The sequence below is a fragment of the Anolis carolinensis genome, chromosome 3, assembly GCF_035594765.1.
Source record: "Anolis carolinensis isolate JA03-04 chromosome 3, rAnoCar3.1.pri, whole genome shotgun sequence".
In the NCBI taxonomy this organism is placed as follows: domain Eukaryota; kingdom Metazoa; phylum Chordata; class Lepidosauria; order Squamata; family Dactyloidae; genus Anolis; species Anolis carolinensis.
The window spans coordinates 32,723,788-32,748,484 of NC_085843.1; the positions used below are offsets into that span (position 1 = coordinate 32,723,788).

Sequence of the window (24,697 nt, forward strand, 5' to 3'; positions counted from 1 at the left end):
AGACAGACTACAAACAGAGGCACAACTATGTGGCCCAAATGATCCATTGGAACTTATGCCTCAAGTACCACCTCCCAGCAGAAAAGAACTGGTGGGATCACAAACCAGCAAAGGTTGTGGAAAATGAACACGCAAAGATACTGTGGGACTTCCGAATCCAGACTGACAAAGTTCTGGAACACAACACACCAGACATCACAGTTGTGGAAAAGAACAAGGTTTGGATAATTGATGTTGCCATCCCAGGTGACAGTCGCATTGATGAAAAACAACAGGAAAAACTCAGCCGCTATCAGGACCTCAAGATTGAACTTCAAAGACTCTGGCAGAAACCAGTGCAGGTGGTCCCGGTGGTGATGGTCACACTGGGTGCTGTGCCAAAAGATCTCAGCCGGCATTTGGAAACAATAGACATTGACAAAATCACGATCTGCCAACTGCAAAAGGCCACCCTACTGGGATCTGCACGCATCATCCGAAAATACATCACACAGTCCTAGACACTTGGGAAGTGTTCGACTTGTGATTTTGTGATATGAAATCCAGCATATCTATCTTGTTTGCTGTGTCATACAACGTCGTTGTGTCAATATAATAATAATAATAATAATAATAATAATAATAATAATATGTGTTACCTTACAACCTCTGAGGATGCCTGCCTGCCATAGATGTGGGCGATATGTCAGGAGAAAATATTTCTAGAACATGGCCATACAGCCCGGAAAACATACAACAACCCTATAATAATAATAATAATAATAATAATAATAATAATAATAATAATAATAAGAAGAAGAAGAAGAAGAAGAAGAAGAAGAATAAAAACCTTTATTTCTAGACCTCCCTCTCTCCCCAGAGAGACTCAGGGTGGTTAACATACATATAAATGGCAAGCATTCAATCCCACAACTACTTCACTTAATATCAAAAGTATAAAACGACAATTATTATAAAAATTCCAAGTTAGAAAAAACAATAGATTTAAACATGACACTCAGTAAAAACATTATTGCACAGACCGAATTAAATGACCAAGTTGCAGAAAATGTTCAGTATTTGTTGTAGTTTCACTTAGACCATAGCTGCTATGGGGTGACAATTATGTTAATCCTTCTCCTCTCCGTACACTAAGGTGCATAGAATTGTCTTTAACTGTTTCTTAAAGGAGAGGAGGAGGGGGTCATTTTTATTTCTTTAGGGAGGGAGTTCCAGAGGCGGAGGGCAATCATGGAGAAGGGCCCCTCTCTCGTTCCCACCAGCCGCGCTTGTGGCTCTATTGGACTATTGAATTATGGTCATAACCTATTTGGTAGCAGAGTTTCAGGAGTGTTCCATTAGTTTATTGGGTAATGGAAGATCACTGGGCACATAAATATCTTGTTTCTATTTGATGCTCTCAGCAGACAAAGATTCAAGTAGACTTGAATTCAAGTAGTAGTAAAATAACATGCTTGTTTTACTCATGGGAACCCCTGGTGGTGCAGCAGATTAAACCACTGAGCTGCTGAACTTGCTGACGAAAAGGTTGGCGGTTTGAATCCGGGGAGCGTGTTGAGCTCCCGCTGTTAGCCCCGGCTTCTGCCAAGCCAGCAGTTCAAAAAGATGCAAATGTGAGTAGATCAATAGGTACTGCTCCAGCGGAAAGGTAACGGCGCTCCATGCAGTTATGCTAGCCAGATAACCTTGGAGGTGTCTATGGACAACGCCAGCTCTTCAGCTTAGAAATGAGCACCAACCCCCAGAGTCAAACATAACTAGACTTAATGTCAGGGGAAACCCTTTACCTTTGCCTTTACCCATAATTTCATGTATTTAAATATACAGATACCTTTCTTGTCAGGCTAAACTTTAAAATGTTTCAACTTGTATCTTTAACTTATAATCTTTAACAGTCTGTTCAAAACTATATTGCTTTGTACAGCTCTCTTTAATAACAGCCTACTTCCAAGGAACTCAAGCCTCAACAGACTTCTGACTTCTAAAACTGGCTACTGTACTCAAACAGACACAAGCCTCAACTGACTTCTGACTTTTAACACTGGCTTCTGTACTCAAACAAACTCAAGCCTCAACTGTCATTCCCCAACTATCATCCTTTTTAAAATGCATCCTAAACAGTCACATGACCACCAGCCCCTCCTACTGCTTCAAGTACATAGAGCTAAGAAAACTGCAAACCAAAGAAGTCATACACTTCAGGAAATAAACAGACACATTATGAAACAGATAAAACATTAAATAGAGGAAGCTTGAGAAGGTTGCTGTCTCCAACATCATCAGATATTTTGTTTCCAATTTTGCTCTTCGTGTGCGTCATCCTTGAAAATAGTTGCTCACAAATGTTGATATTGCCAAAAAAACGATGGCATGAACAAGACAAGGTTGCTAAGCGAAGAATATTTGTCTCTAGGTAGGTAAGTCTTATAAAAGTCTAGTAAAGTTATGATTTTAACAGCTTTTAGTTTGTTTGCAATTGTAATGCGAATTATGGATAACACTCCAAAGTGTGTGTCAGTACACATTAATGTGTCGGCTGCAGTGCATAACAGGAAATGACACAATGTTACAAATTATATTGATTTATTTATCGTGTCAGAAGCTAATTCAGTATTAAAAAAACCCACAAACAAAGTTAAAAACTTGGCATTATACTAAATGTTCTTTGATCAAAAGCTGGTCACTTGGAGTACCTCTGTTTTCACTGCGAGAAGGTCCTCCATTGTGCATGTGGCAGGGCACAGACTGCATTGTTGTAGGTGGTCTGTGGTTTGCTCTTTTCCACACTCGCATGTCGTGGACTCCACTTTGTAGCCCCATTTCTTAAGGTTAGCTTGCATCTCGTGGTTCCAGAAGGCAGCCTGTTCAGCGCCTCAAGTGACCCAGTCTTCTGTGTTCCCAGGAGGGAGTTTATCATCAGTTATCAACCCCTGATTGAGGTTCTGGATTTTAGTCTGCTACTTTTGGACTGAGGTGTTCCTGTGAATGTCTCTGTAGGTCTTAGAAAGCTATTGTGTGTGTGTGTGTGTGTGTGTATTTAAAAATATAAATGAAAGATTTTCATGAGATACATTCTGTCCCTATAAATTTTGTTATATTTTGTGTATGTGTTGAGTGACTTCAAGGTGTCCAGGGTGTTGGAAAATTCAGTGGAGACCCCAGGGAAGGGGTCTGATTTAGCAATAGAAGCGAGGAAACGTTCCCAAGAATCAAGTCAGATAATGTGGCTTTTCCTAAGCTTATTACAGTAGAGTCTCACTTATCCAAGCTATCCGGGCCGGCAGAACCTTGAATAAGCGAATATCTTGGATAATAAGGAGGGATTAAGGAAAAGCCTATTAAACATCAAATTAGGTTATGATTTTACAAATTAAGCACCAAAACATCATGTCATACAACAAATTTGACAGAAAAAGTAGTTCAATACGCAGTAATGTTATGTTGTAATTACTGTATTTACGAATTTAGCACCAAAATACCATGATATATTAAAAACATTGACTACAAAAATGCCTTGGATAATCCAGAACCTTGGATAAGTGGGTCTTGGATAAGTGAGACTCTACTGTATATGTTCTGTTGTGTCTCTTAGAGTGTTGTGGAAGGATTGTGTTAACAAATGCCTGGACATTCCCTGAAGTGTGCATGTAGTGCTTGTGCAACATTCTAGATGGGTTCAGTGAAAGGTACTAGGGGAAAGGTTATCATGGGCTTTCAATTGGTTCCTCATATATACAGCCATTGATTCAGGGGTTCATGTTTTGGGTCGCATTTTCAACAACTTCTGTGTCTATCTCATATAAGAGCTTGGTTTAACCTCTGTTTTGCTTGCAAACTGAATTACTGTGTTGTGAAATGTTGCCTTCCTAAAAAGCGTTTTACCAATCCAAAATGTTTTGAAAGCTCTGCTCTAAATTAACAAGAGGAGCTCAGATCCAGCTAAATTGTAGTCACAGTCCAATCCTACAGTGGGAAGAAAGGTCAATCAATTTCGTCATTAGTAACAAAAAGCGCTTTGATTTTGATTTCCAACCAGACTAACTATTGTATTTAGAAACACTTCTTTTTCTTTTGAAAAGCATTTAAGTCAGTTATGGTATTCACATCTTGCATATCACTTTTCCATTGAGTATGCAGTGCAACCATAGTTACTTGGATTCCTAGATAAAGATCTAATTTTTAATGCAGCTTGGCTTTCAACAGTAAAGCTTACTCGTTCCAGCCTGAGTAGAATTTATTGTCCAGAACGATAGTCTAAAGACAAATACTGTCACATTGGGATTCTGCAAAAGCAGCAATTAAGCAACGTTTTACTGGGCTGTTGCACAGAACACACGGAAGATGCCGTCAAGCTAATCTCGAGAGTTTAAGATATAAAATTAGTTTCCTGGAGAGAATGAAAGGGAGAGAATATAAGAAATCTGGCAACCTGGAGATTCTTAAGGAGCTTAAGACTCTCTGGGGAGAAGTACCAAGTAACTGAGCTGAAAACGGCTGAACATTTGCAGAGCATGAAAAGAAAAGGGATTTCAATGAACAACTGCAAAGTGTGCTATAATTTTGGTGCGATGTCTAAGACAAAGCCATGAAAACTTCAACATTAATTTGAAACAGGAACTTGCAGATAAGGATTCAATTCGAGGTTCTAGGAGTAAAATACAATTTCCTATTTATGAGTTAATATTGTCTAAAACGAGAAACACAGTTATTTGTTGTTTTGGGATCTTTGCTTAGAATTTTTATAGGGATATCATCTTTCAGTTAATGCAGGGATTGAAAACTTTTGCCCTCTGGGTATTTTGGTTTTGAACTCCCTAATCGATGCTGGGTAGAGGTTAATGTAATCAAAATCTGAAACATCTGGAGGGTTAAAAGTTCCTCATCTCCAAAGTAAAGGCTGTAGGGCAAAATCAGCTACTATGTGGGAGATCTGTGACCACAGTCACCCCTCTACATTTACAGTTTTGACTTTTGCAGATTTGATTATCCACAAATTAGATTTAAAATGTTCTTTTTAGGAATCTAGGTCATCCAGTATGACTTTATTATTAGTTTCCCCCAGTATGATAAACTCTATGATAAACCTACTCTTCCATACACTTCCCTGCTTCAATGTGATGAACTCCTCTGTGAACCATTGACTTTTGGTCTACATCATGTTTGCAGGGAAGAAAGAGGTATCATATTTCACTATGTAAATAAATAGTCCCCACCGGGAGAGAGTCACCCCCACTTTTTGGGAACCCCAAATTGTATTTTTTTTTCTTTCGTCATGTAATAATCACACCCTTCATTCACTCACCCGTGCACCTGCTGTTATGTATCATGTTCTGCAGTTGATGGTGGTTGGTCGTGTCAGGCCTAGTAGTTGGTGATGGAAGGGGTTAATATAAGTCTTAGTTCTAAAGGGCTGAGTAATCTGTAAGTAAGAGTTACAAATGAAAGCATTTAAGAGTGGAAGCATGCAAGAGATAGGTTGCAGCTGGGTTTTACTGGATATAAGGAGCTAGCCTGGAGGCTGATCCTCTGGTGAAAAGTATTTGTCTTACTTTGGTTGTGGATGCTGCTGGTTTTTCCACCAGGTTTGTGGGTTTTCAGTATCTTGACTTGTCTCCTGAACTTTTGGAACCCTGGAACCTTGAATCTCTGGACTGGCTATTGACTACGTTAAAGACTCTTGACCCTTGGACTTTAATAATTGAACCCTTGACTATGGTGTTTTTTTGAACCTATATTGGCGTTTGCTATCCGTCTTTGTTTTATATTCTGTGGCTGAGTGCTCTCTTTGTTTTAAATTTGGACTACGAAAACTGCCAGACAGTAAGTGCTGCTTTAATTAAACAATTTGACACAAGCTGGGTATTCATTTTGGTTCACTTCTGCCTCTGTACTGGCAGAGCCCTGCCATCATGACACCTGCCCCCTTGGACTTATGGGGCTTTGCTCAGCTACTGGCCAAGTGAAACCCCAGAGCTCCAAAGGGGTGGGTGTGTGGGTGAGTGATTTGCCTGTGTGCTTGCCCTCTTTCCAGCTACTCAGCTGCTGGCCAAGTGAAGCCCCATACCTGGATTTTTTTTCACCGCATAATAGTCGCACTCCCTTTTTTCAGCCAAAGCAAGGGATTAAAAGTATGATTATTATGCGATAAAATATGGTAGTTGTAGCCAATGAAACAAATATGCAATAGGATTGCTGGTCCCCTGCATCAGTCTTTAAAGCACTGATCTAGAATTTGGCCCAGAAGTGAGATGTAATGCCATCACCAGCATATTGGTACAAATGGAAAGGCTCTGGCAGGCTCCATCATTGCTGATGGGTTGTTGGAGTTTCCAACAATTGCATATTGGACCCATTGCACACCTGATCTCATAGTGCTTCGATCATGTTACATATCGGTCACATTGTGCATTGGTCTGGAAACACAACAGTCACTTAGCAGGCCCCACAATAATAACATAACAGGCAGCCCCTTGCTAGATATCAATGTTGTGGAACTGCTTGTTTCTATTTCCCACTGAAATAAATCCACTTATAAAGATGTAAGTCCCCAAGCAAATTTCAGGCATTGCTAACTGGGGCTAGCTACAGGGAGCATCCAGCTCTCCTTTGCAGCAACTCCATGAAGTGCCAGTCTCTTTTCAGGCACAATTCAAAGTGCTGGTCTTGAGCTACAAACCCCACAAGGTTCAGGTTACCTAAAAAAATCACATCTCCCTATATGAGCCTTCCCATGCCTCGAGATCTTCTGGCGAAACCCTTCTTTTTGTCCCACCCTCTTCACAGGTACATCTGGTGGAAATATAAGAGACTGACTTCTTCCAGGCTCTAAGAAACGCCCTTTCTTAGAGATGTTAAACAAGCACCTTCTTGCTATTCTTTTATAGGCTGGTGAAGAACTTTATCTTTTGGCAGATCTTTGAGGGCCAACTGCTTGAGGGAAAGACTTTTCATGTGCCTGTGTTGTTTATGTTTATTGTTCTTTTGATTGCTATGCTTTGAACTGTTTTTAATTTTATATATGGTTTAATTATTTTTATTTTCTGTGATACAGTTTTTTAAACTGTATATGATTTAAATTTTGCAAATCATCTTAAGTCGGGAGAAGGGCAGGAAAATATAGTAACAGCAACAGTAGCAACAGTACCAATTACAAAGTAGCAGTAGTATTGACATGTCTGTTAATGACAATGGTCCAAAGTAATCTCTACAAAGTAAATGATGGTAAGCTTTACATGCAGTTTTCAGTACTTGGAGCCAGGCCTGTTCATGGTAAATACCGTATGTGTGCAGGCCACCTTTCCAGGAATAATAATTCTCACAAATCATCTAAGATTTGTTCTATAGCAGGCATGGGCAAACTTTGAGCTTCCAGGTGTTTTGGACTTCAGCTTCCACAATTCCTAACAGCCAGTTTGTCCACACCTGTTCTATAGTCATGAATGAAACTTATTTCAGTCTACCAAGGCTGCCTGATGCTATTTCCAAAAGTAATTACACACCTTTTGAATTTTCTGGTGAAAGACAATATTCCATCTGGCTATTGAATACTTATAGTTTGATCCTCTTTTGACGCATCTTCAACAGTGTCCTTCGGGTTACATTTCAAAGGCCCTCCCAATACTGTTGCTGCTAAATAAAAAATTAAAAAAATCAGTAGACAGGATGAGGAACAAAAGAAGATCTGGCCATGTGTTTTTTAAAAAACTTGTAAAATGGGGATTTTTTTGTCAGAAGCTTTGTTAACTAAGACCTCTTCTACACTGCCATATAATCCAGATCATCAAAACAGATAATCCATGTTATCTGCTTTGAATTGGATTATATGAGTCTACACTGGCATATAATCCAGTTCAAAGCAGTTAATTTGGATTTTATATGGCAGTGTAGAAGAGGCCTGAGATATGTCTGTAATAATAATAATAATAATATATTTATTATTATCATTTATACTCCACTTATCTCTCCTGAAGGAGACTCAAAGTGGCTTACAATTAAAAGTATGACCACATAATTTAAAATGTACAAACATTAAAACAGATTTAAACATAACAGTATTAACATTTTCCAGGTCCTTCCAGACAGACCCTATATTCCAGGATCTCGATTATATCGAATCCGGGGAGTGGGATGAGATCCCGCTGTTAGCCCCAGCTTCTGCCAACCTAGCAGTTCCAAAACATGCAAATGTGAGTAGATCAATAGGTACCACTCTGGCAGGAAGGTTTATGGCGCTCCATGTAGTCATGCCGGCCACATGGCCTTGGAGGTGTCTATGGACAACGCTGGCTCTTTGGCTTAGAAATGGAGATAAGCGCCAACCCCCAGAGTCTGACTTGACTAGACAATGTCAGGGGAAAACCTAAAAAGAAGTCTCCACTGCCAGATAATCTGGGATAAACAGAAAACCTGGGATCAGATCCTGGGATATAAGGGCCTGTCTGGAAGGGGCCACTGTTAAAATCCATTAAAACATTCAAAGTTAAAAATCATAGCATCCCCTGACTTTTTGCAGCTTTGTATAACATAGGGATGGTCAACACCCCTGTGTTAGCAGCCACCTCTCCACAAAAGTCAATATTGACACTGAAATACAACACCGCCTAAGCTCTGCGAGTGCAGCATTTTTCCGAATGAAGCAGAGTGTTTGAGGATGGGGACATCCGTATGGACACCAAAATGTTTGTTTATAAAGCTGTTGTCCTTCCAAACCTGTTATAGTCTGTGAACCGTGGACTGTTACAGACATCACACTCAACTCCACAAACGATTCCATCAGCATTGCTTTCAAAAAATCCTGCAAATCTCTTCTGAAGATAGGCGGACAAATGTCAGTATGCTGAAAGAAGCAAAGATCACCAGCACTGAAGCGATACTCCTAGCCATCAACTCCGCTGGACTGATCACGTTGACCGAATGCCCAATCACCATCTCCCAAAGGAGTTACCACACTCCCAACTCAAGAACATAAAATGAAATGTTGGTGGACAGGAAAAGAGATTTAAAAATGAGCTTAAAACTAATGTTAAAAACTGTGGCATAGACACAGAGAACTGGGAAGCCCTGGCCCTTGAGCACATTAACTGCAGGTCAGCTGTGACTAGCAGTGCTGTGAAATTTGAAGAGGCATGAATAGGGGGTGAAAGAGAGAAACATGCCAAGAGGAAGGCGCATAAGGCCAACCCTGACCGGGACTGCCTTCCACCTGGAAACCGATGCCCTCACTACGGAAGAACATGCGGGTCAAAAATAGGGCTCCAGTCCACAGTCACCTACATACTCACCACGAAGACACTTGGAAAGCCATCATACTTAGAGAAAGAGGGATCGCCAAATAAATAAATAAAGGTGTTTGTTTTACTGTCTATACGCCTGTTCAGAAGATTTCACTTCACTTTCTGTCCCTGTGACTGGATTTTGAATAATTTGGTTTGTTGTTGAACAAGAAAGCTTCAGTGGAGGCACCTTTCCCTATAATAACTCTTGATTCTCTAGGAGTAGATTTCTCTCACTCCTGTTGTCTAACCCCCATTCTTAACTATGAGTTGTTTCTAAGGCAGATGTTTGTAATTCGGGAACTGCCTGTAATGAGCTGTGATGGTGTTGCTCTTTTGCCTGTATTTATTTAATGTATTTATATACCGCTTTTCTCACCTCTGGGGGGACTCAAAGCAGTTTACAACATAATAATGGCAACATTCAATGCCGAACATACATGTAAACCAAATCATATGTCTGAACAATAATGTATAACTATGATTTAAGTAATAAAACCATTAAAACGTAAGATATAAACAACATTTTGACATTAATTAATGTAATGGCCATGGTTGTAAGGAACTACATTTCTATGTACCATAGCCAGACTTCTGCCTTTTCCTAGATACTGAATGTGCTCTGACTCAATTGGAGCAACAAGGGGGCAGGGGTGAAGAATAGGTCACATAGCATGATTTTTTCCTCCTGCCTCTCTAATTTGTGAGTTTTATGCATCAGTTGGGGAGCAGAGAGGACAGAGGGACATGGGAGTGGGAGCAGACACCATGAAAACATGAGCTGCAGTAAAGATTCTGAGATTTGAACATTATTATTTTTAAATTGCTTTAGAAGTTTAAAAAACTACATCTTGTGTAGTTTATAACCTGTTGAATAATCCTGGAACACTGATGTAACTATAATTTTTTTAAAAAAGAATAAGGAACCGAGGAGATGAAGTATACAATTGCAGTTGAGAATAGAGAACAGAGTTTTGTTTTACAAGCCCTAAATTTCTAAAGGGACAAGTAACAATTATGAATAACTCGAAAAGAAAGTTATCAGAATTATAGATCTTGTCTACTCCTATGAAAATTATGCAGGTTTTACAGAAAATGGCAAACACGTTTACTCCAAGACTGGTTCACAGCAACTGTTTTTCCTTATCGTATAACGCGTGGTAATATTTCCCTTTTTATCCCCTTTGCCTGATATATCCATATGGCTAGAGCACAGGTAAATGCATTCCCTAGATCTAGAAAAGACAGCAGATTAGGAGACAGGGAGTCTTGGCACTTTTCCAGGTGACAAAAATTGATTGCCTGCTTTTCTGTTGACTCTCATTGTATTATAACAGAGCTTTAAGGTGAGTCATCGTAGATGAAATGTTCTGTGATGCTGTGGACTAAAACAAGGGTGAATATCTCTACCTTTCAGGTGTTTTGGTCTATGAAGTTTATCACACAAGGCAAGCAAATCACAATTACAGCAAGACAACAGCAGTTTTGCCTTGGGACTTTTTTAGATGAGGCTAGCACAGCACTATTGCAGCTGTAAAATAGTGTCTGTGACCATTCCTTATCACACAACATTGTGACTGTCCAGTTGCTGGTGTGCATTTCAATAATTATCGTGCACCTTTCTGTTAATGGGAAATCCCCGTAAATAGCTCTCAATATCACTGTTTTTCCATTTCCGTCTCTGGTGCACTGCAGTTATGATACCAGTAGCTAGAGTGAGCACTATTCTCCTCACCTCTCCATTTTTTCCCTTCACTATTCCCAGAATGAGGTTGCTTTTACTTGTTTTTAAATATATTATAACTAACCTCAATTCACTTCTGACATGATAAATAAATAAATCCTTTGTTGATCACTAAAGATGACCTCTGATTATGTCCTCTGCCTATAATGCTTCCCCTGTCTAGTCCCTATCATTGCAACTAGACAACTGTCAAATCCTCCCCAAATAACAAACCACCTTTCCCATTTTTTTAAATTAGATTTTTTTTTTTTTGCTGTAATGGCGTATCTGCTTCAAAAATAAATATAAAATATTGGAAGGTACACATTCACGGAGTAGAGCATAAATGGGGAGGAAGGCATGGGTAGCTAATAGACAGCGGGAAAGATCAAGTGCAGGGCTATGGATTAAGTCAAAACAGCATAATAGCCTGAATGCTTATAAGAGATTATCTTCAAAGTGTATGTTCCCGTTTGCTTCACAACATGAAGGTTGTGAGACAACAGGCTGGTGCCCTTGGACTCATCACATGACGTCATTCCTAAAAAGCATCTCTTTTACAAAAGGAGGTCATTAATGGATTATTTGTGTCTGTAAGAGAAATGCTTTCCAAGCTGTTTCTCACCAAGAGAGCAGCAGGAAAAGAATGACGTCATGTGATAAACCAAAGGAAGAGATGCTGTTGTCCAGCTGTAATCGAGATTTGCCTGTCTGTTGTGATAAATGCCTACCTCTCTTATTTGCCCATAAACATGGTGAGGGAATGTAGAAGTTACAATCTAGAAACTACTATAGGGATAAAAGGTGCTCAAAGATACATGCATTGATCTACAAGTGGTTCTTTGGTATCTGCTGGAGTTTGGTTCCAAGACCCTCCACAGATAGCAAAATCTGTGGATGCTCAAGTCCCTCAAGTCATAGAATCATAGAATCATAGAATAGTAGAGTTGGAAGAGACCTCAAGGGCCATCTAGTCCAACCCCCCGCTAAGAAGCAGGAAATCGCATTCAAAGCACCCCCGACAGATGGCCATCCAGCCTCTGCTTAAAAGCCTCCAAAGAAGGAGCCTCCACCACGGCCCGGGGGAGAGAGTTCCACTGCCGAACAGCCCTCACAGTGAGGAAGTTCTTCCTGATGTTCAGGTGGAATCTCCTTTCCTGTAGTTTGAAGCCATTGTTCCGTGTCCTAGTCTGCAGGGCAGCAGAAAATAAGCTTGCTCCCTCCTCCCTATGACTTCCCCTCACATATTTGTACATGGCTATCATGTCTCCTCTCAGCCTTCTCTTCTGCAGGCTAAACATGCCCAGCTCTTTAAGCCTCTCCTCATAGGGCTTGTTCTCCAGACCCTTAATCATTTTAGTTGCCCTCCTCTGGACGCTTTCCAGCTTGTCAGCATCTCCCTTCATCTGCGGTGCCCAAAACTGGACACAGTATTCCAGGTGTGGTCTGACCAAGGCAGAATAGAGGGGGAGCATGACTTCCCTGGATCTAGACGTTATTCCCCTATTGATGCAGGCCAAAATCCCATTGGCTTTTTTAGCTGCCGCATCACATTGTAGGCTCATGTTTAACTTGTTGTCCACGAGGACTCCAAGATCTTTTTCGCACACACTGCTGTCAAGCCAGGCGTCCCCCATTCTGTATCTTTGATTTCCATTTTTTCTGCCGAAGTGAAGTATCTTGCATTTGTCCCTGTTGAACTTCATTTTGTTAGTTTCGGCCCATCTCTCTAGTCTGTCAAGATCGTTTTGAATTCTGCTCCTGTCTTCTGGAGTGTTAGCTATCCCTCCGAGTTTGGTGTCATCTGCAAACTTGATGATCGTGCCTTCTAACCCTTCGTCTAAGTCGTTAATAAAGATGTTGAACAGAACCGGGCCCATGTACAATGGCATAATAAAATGATGTCCCTTATATACATTGGTAAAAATAAGTATTTCCTTTGGGTTTTTTTCCAGAGGTGGATAATATTTTCAAACAGTGGATACAGAATCTGATACATACAGAAGACCAACTTTATATCTATCCCGTGTCAATTTCACGTATAAGCAGTTATAAGCCCATTGTGTCTAGTTTCTGTATTAATCTATCAATAGGCTGTTTAACTACACAAAAATACATCTTTCACTAATATACGCCTTATACATCTTCCTAAAATACACATTTTGTTTCCCCTTCAATATATGGATTTTTCTACATGAAAACATGCCTTTTATGCACCTTTTCCTGATTATGCATTTTTATTCATAGCTTTTGAGCTGAGAACCTCAATGTAAACATCAGAGAAACTGAAAAGATAATTGTGTTTCTCTCAGCATATTACAGCCTGGAAAGTATAAATTGTCAGTTTTCTCAACAACAAAATGGTGAGGAGACAAAGTTACTCAGGATCCCTGGCTCTGTTGGTATCGATTCAAACTCATTTTGTCCTCTGGCTTTCCCTGACTACCCAAAGGAATATTAGTTATTTTAATAGTCTAAGTCAGCAAAATACTATCTGCACTGGTAGAAAAATGAAAAGAATACAAGAATCTATTTGGGCATATTCATTCAAAATCCTTTATACACAGTTGGTCATCCATATGCACAGATTCTGTATCCACAGATTCAACCATCTACTGCTTGGAAGCATTTTTTCAAAACATGGTGGTGCAACGGATTAAACCCTTGTGCTGGCAGGACTGCTGACTGAAAGATTGGCAGTTTGAATCCGGGGAGCGGGGTGAGCTCCCCTCTGTCAGCTCCAGCTTCCCATGTGGGGGCATGAGAGAAGCCTGCCAAAGGATGATAAAAAATCTGGGCGTCCCCTGGGCAACATGCTTGCAGACAGCCAATTCTCTCACACCAGAAACAACTTGCAGTTTCTCAAATTTCTCCTGAAATGAAAAAAAAAACCCCTAAAACAATGGAAGTAGGGTATGTTTTAGACAAGTACATGAGTCAAGATAAAGTATATCCCACATCAGCCAATTCCAAAATTTCCTGTGAAAATCTGAATCAGGGCATATCCGGACTGAGTGAAAAATCCCAGATTTTATTCCTATTTTTTCTGATTTTATACTGGATTAAAATAAATTGATGTGGGGAGCTAATATAAAAAGTCTCTGATAGTAGTCCATGCTGACAGAAAATATTTGGTGATTAACAAAACATAGCTGGATTTGCAAAATAAAATTGGAATGAACAAGAACAAAATTTAGGATGTTTTGGTATTTGTAATCAGTTTGGATACACGTTCACCTCCCAAATACCCTTAATATCTATTATTGTCTGACATTAGCATTCTTTTTCTCTTTTTCTTTTTTCAAATTAGAGAGTGATTCCTTTGTCTAACCAATACTGCATCTCTCCCACTATCCCTGGACAACATGAAGTCTCCCCTAAAATTAAATTACTTGGTAGGTGATTTGAAAAAAATGCCCTGGCTACGATCTAATCTAGATGTTAAGTCAGTTAGCATATTTCAATTATATGAATAGATTCCTAACAAGGTCAGATTCCTGAAAGATGCAGAGAAGGAGTTTAATCCTTTTCCTCCTTTCTAAAGAAAATGACTGCTCTGAAGCTGCTGTTACCTGGTTTCCTGATTTGCATGCTAAAGGGCAGTGTGACTTAGCTTTCACATTTTGAGAACCACTCATAACTGTATAATCAAGCGCCACCTAGTGGCTCTAATCAGAAATAAAGTTTGTGAAGAAAGGTTAAGTTACATAAAACGAATGGAACATCGTTTGCAACATCATAGGCTCTGCTTTGGCTTTATTGGGTGTCCCCTTCTTCAGTGGGTCTTTGTTGCCACTCATCTCCATTTCATACATTTTCTCTCTCCCCCATTCCTCCATTCTTCCCATCTTTAAAGCACATGGACATACACAGAATACGATGGAGAGGAATGTGCCATATCAAGTAGAAAGCCATGGCATCATCTCGCTCATAACAAGTGAACCCTAGGGTGTATGTGTGTATGTCTAGAAGTAGATCCTATACTGGAACAATCACCATATCAACAGCTGAGGCACAGAGTAGAAATCATGAGGCAGGAGGTATTTTTCATAGAATCATAGAATAATAGAATTGGAAGAGACCTCATGGGCCATCCAGTCCAACCCCCCCGCTAAGAAGCAGGAAATCGCATTCAAAGCACCCCTGACAGATGGCCATCCAGCCTCTGCTTAAAAGCCTCCAAAGAAGGAGCCTCCACCACAGCCCGGGGGAGAGAGTTCCACTGTCGAACAGCTCTCACAGTGAGGAAGTTCTTCCTGATGTTCAGGTGGAATCTCCTTTCCTGTAGTTTAAAACCAGAAAACATGCTTGCTCCCTCCTCCCTATGACCTCCTCACATATTTATACATAGCTATCATGTCTCCTCTCAGCTTTCTCTTCTGCAGGCTAAACATGCCCAGCTCTTTAAGCCGCTCCTCATAAGGCTTGTTTTCCATACCCTTGATCATTTTAGTTGCCCTCCTCTGGACACTTTCCAGCTTGTCAACATCTCCCTTCAACTGTGATGCCCAGAATTGGAGACAGTATTCCAAGTGTGTTCTGACCAAGGCAGAATAGAGGGGTGGCATGACTTCCCTGGATCTAGGCACTATACTCCTATTTATGCAGGCCAAAATCCCGTTGGCTTTTTTAGCTGCCGCATCACATTATTGGCTCATGTTTAACTTGTTGTCCACAAGGACTCCAAGGTCTTTTTAACACATACTGCTGTCAAGCCAGAAGTCCCCTATTCTGTATCTTTGCATTTCATTTTTTCTGCCTAAGTGAAGTATCTTGCATTTGTCCCTGTTGAACTTCATTTTGTTAGTTTCGGACCATCTCTCTAATCTGTCAAGATCATTTTGAATTCTACTCCTGTAGTCTGGCATGTTAGCTATCCCTCCCAGTTTGGTGTCGTCTGCAAACTTGATGATCGTGCCTTCTAATCCTTTGTCTAAGTCGTTAATAAAGATGTTGAACAGAACCGGGCCCAGGACAGAACCCTGCGGCACTCCACTCATGACTTATTTCCAAGATGAAGAAGATGCATTGGTGAGCCATACCTTACACACAACACAGACCAATATGCTGCAGCTGTAAGACCAAAACGTGTCCCATTCCGCAGTGACTTTCAGTTTGTTCAACATGATGATGTGGACCAGTTGCTTGGAGAACTGAGTTTAATCTCTTGTCTGTTAGACTCATGTCCAACCTGGCTGTTTAAAGCTGCATAAGAAGGGCTAGCCAATTGGATGGTGCAGCCAGCAAATTCTTCTTTGAAAGAAGACTGCATAGTTGTAAGACCAAGACCGTTACTTGATAACTATTGACCAGTTTCAAGTCCCCTCTTAAAAGGAATAAGTGGGGTGGCAGAACAGATCCAGCCTTTCTTGGATGAAATCCATTCATGTCTGGGTTCAGAACTGATAGTTATAGGACTGAAATTACATCAGCTGCCTTAGTGGAGGACATGTGGCAGAAAGTGGATTGGGAATGTGTCCCTATTCATTTTAATGGATCTCTCAGTGGCACTCAATATCATCAGTCATGGTATCCTTCTGAGCCATTCAAGTAACATGGAACTCAATGGTAATATGCTACAGTAATTTCGGTCCTTTTTTATTCGATATTTTCAGAAGGTGGGTCTGGAGGACTTATTTGGGCTCCTACCATTAATCTGGAGGCTTCTGTGGGGCTCAGTATTGTTTCCACGTGCTTTTAAATATCTATTTGAAGCCACTGGGAAAGACCATCTTGAGTTTGGAGATCAAGTGTCATCAGCATATCTTTATCTTGCTTTTGCAGCTGGTGCAAAAGTGGGTGTTGAAGTCCCGAATCATTGTCTAGATTCAGCACAAGTTTGAATGTTGATGAAGAAACTAAGTCTCAGTCTAGGCATGATGGAAGTTCTGGAAAAGATCATTAAGGAAGTGGTCTGCGAACACTTAGAAACAAATGCGGTCATTGCTAATAGTCAACACGGATTTACCAAAAACAAGTCATGCCAGACTAATCTGATCTCTTTTTTCGATAGAGTTACGAGTTGGGTCGATACAGGGAATGCTGTGGATGTAGCGTACCTGGATTTCAGTAAGGCCTTCGACAAAGTCCCCCACGACCTTCTGGCAAACAAACTAGTAAAATGTGGGCTAGACAAAACTACGGTTAGGTGGATCTGTAATTGGCTAAGCGAACGAACCCAAAGGGTGCTCACCAATGCGTCGTCTTCATCATGGAAAGAAGTGACAAGTGGAGTGCCGCAGGGCTCCGTCCTGGGCCCGGTTCTGTTCAACATCTTTATTAACGACTTAGACGAAGGGTTAGAAGGCACGATCATCAAGTTTGCAGACGACACAAAACTGGGAGGGATAGCTAACACTCCAGAAGACAGGAGCAGAATTCAAAACGATCTTGACAGACTAGAGAGATGGGCCAAAACTAACAAAATGAAGTTCAACAGGGACAAATGCAAGATACTTCACTTCGGCAGAAAAAATGGAAATCAAAGATACAGAATGGGGGACGCCTGGCTTGACAGCAGTGTGTGCGAAAAAGACCTTGGAGTCCTCGTGGACAACAAGTTAAACATGAGCCAACAATGTGATGCGGCTGCTAAAAAAGCCAATGGGATTCTGGCCTGCATCAATAGGGGAATAGCGTCTAGATCCAGGGAAGTTATGCTCCCCCTCTATTCTGCCTTGGTCAGACCACACCTGGAATACTGTGTCCAATTTTGGGCACCACAGTTGAAGGGAGATGTTGACAAACTGGAAAGCGTCCAGAGGAGGGCGACTAAAATGATTAAGGGTCTGGAGAACAAGCCCTATGAGGAGCGGCTTAAAGAGCTGGGCATGTTTAGCCTGCAGAAGAGAAGGCTGAGAGGAGACATGATAGCCATGTACAAATACGTGAAGGGAAGTCATAGGGAAGAGGGAGCAAGCTTGTTTTCTGCTGCCCTGCAGACTAGGACACGGAACAATGGCTTCAAACTACAGGAAAGGAGATTCCACTTGAACATCAGGAAGAACTTCCTCACTGTGAGAGCTGTTCGACAGTGGAACTCTCTCCCCGGGGCCGTGGTGGAGGCTCCTTCCTTGGAGGCTTTTAAGCAGAGGCTGGATGGCCATCTGTCGGGGGTGCTTTGAATGCGATTTCCTGCTTCTTAGCAGGGGGTTGGACTAAGATGGCCCATGTGGTCTCTTCCAACTCTACTATTCTATGATTCTATGATTCTATGATTCTATGAAGTGCTTTTGGTTTGCAAGAAAGCCAGCCTGGGATTGGGATCATACCTTGTTCTGAATGGAGTTACATTCCTTCTGAGACATCTAGTTTGTTGCTTGAAAGTACTCTGGTCCAGTACTGCTCAAAGAAAACTAGGTGGCTGGTGTGGCCGGGAGCACCTTTGTCAAGTTTTGGTTGGTATGCCATTTGCACCCTTTCCTGGTGAAGGCAAAACTAGCTACAGAGATCCCTACCTTAGTCGCCTCTCAATTAGAAAGACCATGCGTCTTTCTAATTGTTACTTATGGACCCACCACCAAAACTTCATCCTTGGAAGACAATCATACTCGGCCACAAGTGATCGCCTTTGATTATGATACCATTGTAAATTGCTGTAGGGAGTCTTGACTTATAAAACCCTACACAGCTTGAGGCCAGAGCATCTACAAGGGTGTCTCCTCCCATAAGAGCCTGTCCAAAATCTATAATCTCCAGTAGAGGGACTCTTGCCTCTCCCACAGCTCCAAGAGGCTAGGCTGGTAGGCAGGCCTGACACTCGGAAGCAGTGCTCTGACTGTGGAAGTCTCTCCCAATAGAAACTGGGCTGGCCATCCCATCTGAGATTCTGCAGGGCAGAGAAGAACCTATTGTTTTATTTTCCGTTTGGGTCATAAAGTTAGGAGAGTCTGCTCTAGCTGTTTATAAAACTTTTTAGATTTGATTTAAAGAGAAGTATTTTAATTTGGGTTGGGCTGAACTAAATGGTCTTTGTGGTCTCTTCCAAGTCTATGATTCTATATGATTTAAGGCAGGGGTCCCCAAACATTTTAAACAGGGGGCCAGTTCATGGTCCCTCAGACCATTCTAGGGCCAGTCTATAGTTTTTTTTAAAAAAAACTATGAACCAATTTCTATGCAGTGCACACTGCACATATCTTATTTTGAAGTAAAAAAAACAAAACAGGGATAAATACAGCCTCAATGTTAATCATAATCATAATAAAAATAATAAAGAGGGTTGGAAGAGACCCCTTGGACCATTTAGTCCAACCTCCTTCTGCCTTTGTGCACCAAAATCACTAGCAAAGCACCCCTTAATAATTAATTATTAAGTAACCATTATAAACAAGCAAAGCTTTGGAAGGCACGCACCAGGCGAGGGAGGAGACAGGAAAGGTGTGCTGTATTCACCTTTCTCTGCGGAGGAGGAGGGAGCTGCCAAAGCAGGGGTCAGATAAATGGCTTCGATAGGCCGCATGTGGCCTTAGTTTGGGGACCCCTGATTTAATGTTTTAGAAAGTCTATATTATACTGGGTTGCTGTCAGTTTTCTGGGCTGTATGGCCATGTTCCAGAAGCATTATCTCCTGATGTTTCACCCACATCTATGGCAGGCACTCTCAGAGGTTGTGAGGTCTGTTGGAAACCAGGCAAGTGGGGTTTATATATCAGTGGAAGGTCCAGGGTGGGAGATAGAACTCTTGTCTGTTGGAGGCGAGTGTGAATGTTGCAGTTGGCCACCTTCATTAGCATAGACTAGCCTACAGCTTCAAAGGCTGACTGCTTCTGCCTGGGGGAATCCTTTGTTAGGAGGCTTTAGCTGGCCCTGATTGTTTCTTGTCTGGAATTCCCATTTACTGAGTGTTGTTCTTTATTTACTGTCCTGATTTTAGAGTTTTTTAAAATACTGGGTGTCAGATTTTGTTCATTTTCATGGTTTCCTCCTTTTTGTTGAAATTGTCCACATGCTTGTGGATTTCAATGGCTTCCCTGTGTTAGAGTGCTCCAGCATTTTTGTGTTCTCAAATAATGTCAGGAAAGAATATTTCTGGAACATGGCCATACAGCCTGGAAAACTCACAGCAATTCCAGCCATGAAAGCCTTCAACAACACACTATACTATACTGTTGGCTGCACTAGCTAGAACAGGTGTGAACAGCAATTCGACAACATCAGGATGGCATGTGCATCCCAAATCCACACTTTACCAAAGCACTCTTTATAATAGGATTCTGCTTCATTTGTACAACAAAAAAACTCTAAACACCAAAGGTCCAGTGTTAAAGAGATTGGTCCTAGTAACATCTGCTGAGCAACCTGAAGGAAAGGGAAACAGGATTTTAACAGCCCACAATGCTACACGATTTTGCATCTGGGCCCTTTGATAAGAGAAATACTTTGTAAACAAAGCTTCTCTGATAAAATGCCAGGGCCAGATGATTAATGGTTTAATTGGGGCAATTGCTCTAGCAAGGGGACATGGTCCTGAGGGGAAAAGATACTGTTGCTTGCTTTTCTCCCCCAGTTCCTTCCCAAATCGCCCATCAGTATCTTGCGGAGGTGCTTCAATAATTGAGTCAAACTGCATAAGATCACTAAGTGAGTCTCAGGGCCCTTCCACACATCCATATAACCCAGAATATCAAGGCAGATAATCCACATTATCTGCTTTGAACTGGGTTATCTGAGTCCACACTGCCATATAATCCAGTTCACTATGGATTTTATACAGGTGTGGAGGGTGCCTCACAGAAATGTCAGGCTTGTTCAGGAGGATCACAAATGAAGACATTGGTGTCAATGTATATTATGCTCTATATTTCATTTATTTATGAATTCATTCATTTAGTTTCTGTACCATTTTTCCTGGACTATCCCACACATGTGAGGAACGGGGGATCTTAATTTCTGGAACTCCTCTAAGGCCCCAGCAATCATAATCCCACCTCATGCAAGGTGTGATTTGTTTTGCGACTGCATCTGCAGTCCATGCTATTGTGTACTAGAGGAGCAGCTGCATTAAACAGTTACTGGTCTAACAGGAAACAGTGATCAAGTCTGGTAGCTTTCCTGTACAAATATGACAGCGCAAAGCCTGAATGGACACATTCGAGTGAAATAGCAGCTTATCCATTTCTCAAAGTCTGCAAAGCAGCGTTTGTTTTTTATTTTTAAGAGAAATGGAGAGGGAAAACAGGCTTACTGTTTCGCTCACTGGCCCAGAGTTACCACTAAAGCAGATGTTTATCTGAAAAGCCTTTGCACCTGCCAAGCTACCAGCCTCAAGCTTCCTTCCTTGTTTCTTTTTTATCTCAATTGGCCTCAAATGAAGATGGGGTGGAGGGGAAAAGAGCCTCTGAGTAACGTGCAGCGCACTCTGGGGTTGTCAGCATATTTCCCTCAAGGCACTCAATCTAATCTCCCCGGAGCAAAATACTGGACAGCAGAGCCCTTTGCAAGAGAGCTGAACTATGAAGCAATTGGACTTTGCTCATTACAGAATATGACTTAGGGCAAAAGTGTCAGTCAATGTATACGCAAGCGTTAGAACAAAGGATGTCATTCCGCAAAACAAACAGAGCAGTGCTCCAGGTTTATTCAGATGGGACATGTTAATAACTGCTACTGGGCAAGGTGTTTATGCAGACAGTATGAATTACACAGAACATCACTTCAGGCAAGGTAGAAGTAGCCCACAGTTATACATGGCAATGTTACTTACAAAACCAAATAACACACATCATTAATTTGGGTAAAATAATACAGTCAGCCCTTCAAACAACAACAACAACAACAACAAATATATTATTCACCTCTCCTTGTTGCTCAAGAGTTATGGCACAAAACCTCCATGAAAGTAAAACAGCATTTATAAAGAAATTTATATTTCAATGCCTCTCTAAGAATTTATAGGTCCTTCAACATTACTCCAAGATCAACTTTTGCTGGAAGCTGACCACAGAATTGCACTGAGGACTTGGGGATTTCTAGAAAAATGTTCTCTCTAGTAATGTCTAGATCAGTGGTGTCCAACCTTTGGCCCTCCAGGTGTTTGGGACTCTACTTCAAGAAGCCCTGGCCAGCTTGTCCAATGGTCAGGAATTCTGGGAGCTGAAATCCAAACACCTAGCGGACAAAAGATTGGATACCACTGCTCTAGCTCCTTCAGCATGACCCAAGGTTGACCATAGTCTCACACCTAAACCTAGAAATTCTTAGAGCATTTTAATCAAATCCGTGAATAATAAAATCTGCAAAAGTCAAACCCATGTATGGAGAAATGCCCATACTCTGAATCTGTGCAACACATCTGTGCAACACATAATGGTATTAGAGCAGAGATCCTCAGACCTTTTAAGCAGAGGGCCGGTTCACAATCTCTGACTATTGGAAGGCCGGACTATAACTTGGGGAAAAAAATGAACAAATTCCTATGCACACTGCACATATCTTATTTGTAATGCAAAAGATGAAAGAGCAATACAATATTTAAAATTATCAACTGTAATATAAACTTACAAGTATTTCAATGGGAACCGTGGGCTTGGCTGATGAGATAGTCAATTATAATTTCAGACTTAGGGCAACCCTAAATTTAAAGTACTGTAAATGACATTGGAGGGCCACTTCTGGCCCATGGGCCTTCATTTGGGGACCCCTATATTAGAGGGTAATGTACTGTGAAGCTTGATGGAGTGGAATATCAGGAGCTCCTGTGTGTTCACTGGATGTTGTTCTCTCTGTCCTGCCATAGGCCTGGCTGTCTACCCTGCTCACCTTTCTGGCCTAAGGATGCCAAGGAACATGCAACACAGCTTGGACTGTTTGCCCCCCTCCACTAACTTTTATAAGCATTGTTTCAGAAGTCTCTGCAAGAGCAATTGGAGCTTGGGAGGGGAAATCACAGAAGCACCAGCATTGTTTGGATCTTGGCCAATTATGGGCAGTTACAAACATCCGACTTACAAACAATTCGTAATTAAGAACAGAGGTAAGATGACAGGAAAAGAGCGAGAAATCTAACCCTTGGAGGGAAAATTCATGTTATCATGGGGAAAAGGTGTCTCAACTGAAGCTTTTTCACCAATCCTTGTTTCCACAATAAGACAATTTTTCAAAATTCAATTATCACAGGGATGGAAAATGCTGTGAAATCTTTTGGACGGGGGCAGAGGCAGCAAAACAAACACCACGGAAGTGTTAAATCTTCCCTATGCTATCCAAAGATATATGTATATATATATATATGTGTGTGTGTGTGTGTGTGTGTGTGTGTGTGTGTGTGTGTGTGTGTATTGGTAAAGGGTAAATGTAAAGGCTTCCTCTTGACATTAAGTCCAGTCATGTCTGACTCTGGGGGTTGGTGCTCATCTCCATTTCTAAGCCAAAGAGCCGGCGTTTTCCGTAGACTCCTCCATGGTCACGTGGCCAGCATGACTCCATGGAGCGCCGTTACCTTCCCACTGAAGCCTTAACTATTGATCTACTCACATTTGCAAGTTTTTGAACTGCTAGGTTCGCAAAGGCTGGGGGAGCTCACCCCATCCTGCGGATTCGAACCACTGACCTTCCGGTCAGCAAGTTCTGCAACTTAGCGCTTTAATCCGCTGCACCACCATGGCCCCCATATGTGTGTGTGTGTTTGTGTGTGCATGTGTGTGGTTACACTTGAAAATGTTCTTATCCTAATTTACATACAAATTCAACTTAAGAACAAACTTACAGAACCTATCTTATTTGTAATTTGGGGACTGACTGTTTCTACATTATGCAAAGCTGTCTTGATTAATTCCTTGGCCATTTTTATATTTATAGTTTTTCTTTTCTTTTCTTGAAGAAAAGTTTAAATGGAGAGAGAAGTGATCAAGCTGGCAAAAATGTTGCCTTTATGTGAGTTGCTCTTGTATGTCACTAGTTTCCCTCCCCTTACACAAGATTGTTTGAGATCTCGCTTGTTCGTCTTCCACTACACTGAAGCTGAAACTGGTCGTGAACTAGAAAGATATTATTTGGTTCTGGTTTTCATCAGCAGGATGACGTCCAGCCTAGTGACTCCTTTGCCTTTATTTCCACGTCTTTGGCTAAGCCTGAAAAGCAGGATGCCTTGGAATGTCTAGTATTGTGCAGCCGGCAGTAAGAGAAAAGACCATCAGACCACAAAAGCAATGCTGTGAGAACACGTCCTAACAGCAAAAGCAATAAAACAATAATAGAGAAGAAATATAATTGCAAAGCTAATTCATAGCAGATGCTTATCAATATTAAGTGAAGAAAATAGAAAAAATGAATAAGATCATGTAGTTTAATGAGTACAATTAATCTAGTCATTAAGTCTACATTAATATATGGCTCTTTAATTAGAGTAGTTCTCAACAAAGAACATTTAAACCTCAATTCCATTCAGGCTTGCTGGAAGACAGATGTAAAGACTTTCCAGATCTGAGGGTTGCATTTTGTCTCAGATGGAGAACCAGTCAGGCTGCAGGCACACGTGTACACATGCTTTTTTGTTAACATGCATGGGAGGGGATGCTCAGAATGGGACAATTTTAACCTTGTCCCTTGTCTAGATATCTCTCCGCTTCAGAATTGACAAAAAGAGGTAGCACCTTTAACCTCACCCTTCTCCCAGAGTGCATCTACACTGTGTAGGATTAATGCAGTATGATACAACTTTAGTTGTCATTGCTCAAAGCTATGGAACTCTGGGAGCTGTAGT

At 41.2% G+C, this 24,697-nt stretch overlaps 1 long non-coding RNA gene across 1 annotated transcript in view; it reads left to right on the forward strand.

Annotated features, from left to right (window-relative positions):
• The first annotated feature begins 272 nt into the window (after window positions 1–272).
• Window positions 273–24,697, forward strand: part of LOC107982679 (uncharacterized) — a 49,491-nt gene continuing 25,066 nt past the window's right edge. The window contains exon 1 of the long non-coding RNA XR_010004096.1: window positions 273–2,413. This is a non-coding gene — a long non-coding RNA (uncharacterized LOC107982679). The remainder of the gene's footprint in view (window positions 2,414–24,697) is intronic.